The sequence below is a fragment of the Triticum dicoccoides genome, chromosome 2B (assembly GCF_002162155.2).
Source record: "Triticum dicoccoides isolate Atlit2015 ecotype Zavitan chromosome 2B, WEW_v2.0, whole genome shotgun sequence".
In the NCBI taxonomy this organism is placed as follows: domain Eukaryota; kingdom Viridiplantae; phylum Streptophyta; class Magnoliopsida; order Poales; family Poaceae; genus Triticum; species Triticum dicoccoides.
This window is the reverse complement of record NC_041383.1, coordinates 78,447,003-78,448,391: the sequence shown is the minus strand read 5'-3', so window position 1 is coordinate 78,448,391 and position 1,389 is coordinate 78,447,003.

Sequence of the window (1,389 nt, the reverse complement as noted above, 5' to 3'; positions counted from 1 at the left end):
CCCTTTGTTTGGGCTATAGATTCCTGAGAGTCAGCTGTGGCTGTGGATTCCCGAGAATCAGAATCTGGTTGTTTGTTTACCCTGTTGTTTGTCAACTTTAGGAGTTGTGGGTGTTGTGAAATGTCATTAACGCCCTCGACTGCTGACTATGATGTTTATATACAGATTAAAGCACAAGTTATCTGTTTTGTCTTGATAAAGTGAGAACTAGCACAATAAACACAATATATGGAATATAATTTTTGAGAAATGACATGATGGTATGAATATATCATCCGAAACATGCATATAAAACGTAACATCGAAAAAAGAATCAACCCTCCTAGTCTTCCATCCTAAATATATCATCCATATATGGACCAACCGTCATCTTACATATGTACACATATCATCCAAAATATGTACTAACCAATCATCATAGTCTCATAGAGCTTCCATCCATCTTCCCTCGCCCCTTCCTTGTCTTCTTGGCTTGGGTAGTCTGTAGTTTTTCCTCCTTGGTTTCATCCTCTTCAAGATCAAGCACTTCATGCTCACAACCTAGCATCATAGAAATTTTTCTAGTAACATTGATATTCTCATACATGATACTCATTTGCTCCAAATTGTCAGGACTACATTTACGGAACTGCAAGAAGTCCTTTTTCTCCTGAATAAATAAATCGGTCGGCACTTGTCAACAAAAAGTTCTAGTGCAATATTAGCTATAATTTGATCTTACGAACATGACTTATTTTTGAACTGCAACCTACTGTAATGTTTTCCAGTCTTCTCTAAGAAACCAACTTCTATATTCTTGTACCCAGCAGCGTTCAAGAATTTGAGAGGCCTATTCCCCTTTAGCTTCTCAATGGCAGCGAGTTTGAAAAAAAAACATTGGTCATTTATGCATTCCAATTGGCATTTGACATCTATAGATATGACATTCATAAGGACAATACACATATATTCAGTATGAAATCATGTATTGAATTTTCTGTGAAGGTTGAACTTTGGTCAGGCAACAACAATATTTTCTCCATTGGAACAAATAGGTCACAGCCAAATGTTAATCACTGACAGCACATGGGACTATGGGAGTACTAGTGAATAATTAGCAATTCATATGCCACAACACAGACATGCCCAAAATCTGAATGGGAAATATACGCCATGAAGCAAAGATTGCATTTTTTGGGAGGGATTTTTTTTTACGTTGTCCCGACGTTGGTCGGGGATGGGGTAGAGAAGGTGCAGTCAAGCGGGCGCAGCTAGAGTCAAGGGCCAAGGTGGACGAAGATGCAATGTAGCAGGAGCTCCGATGAGGTGCACGGACAACTTGAGCAGGCGGTGCAGGCATAGATCAGGGCGGCACGGCTCAGGTGGAGCTAGAGAACGGCGGCACAGCGG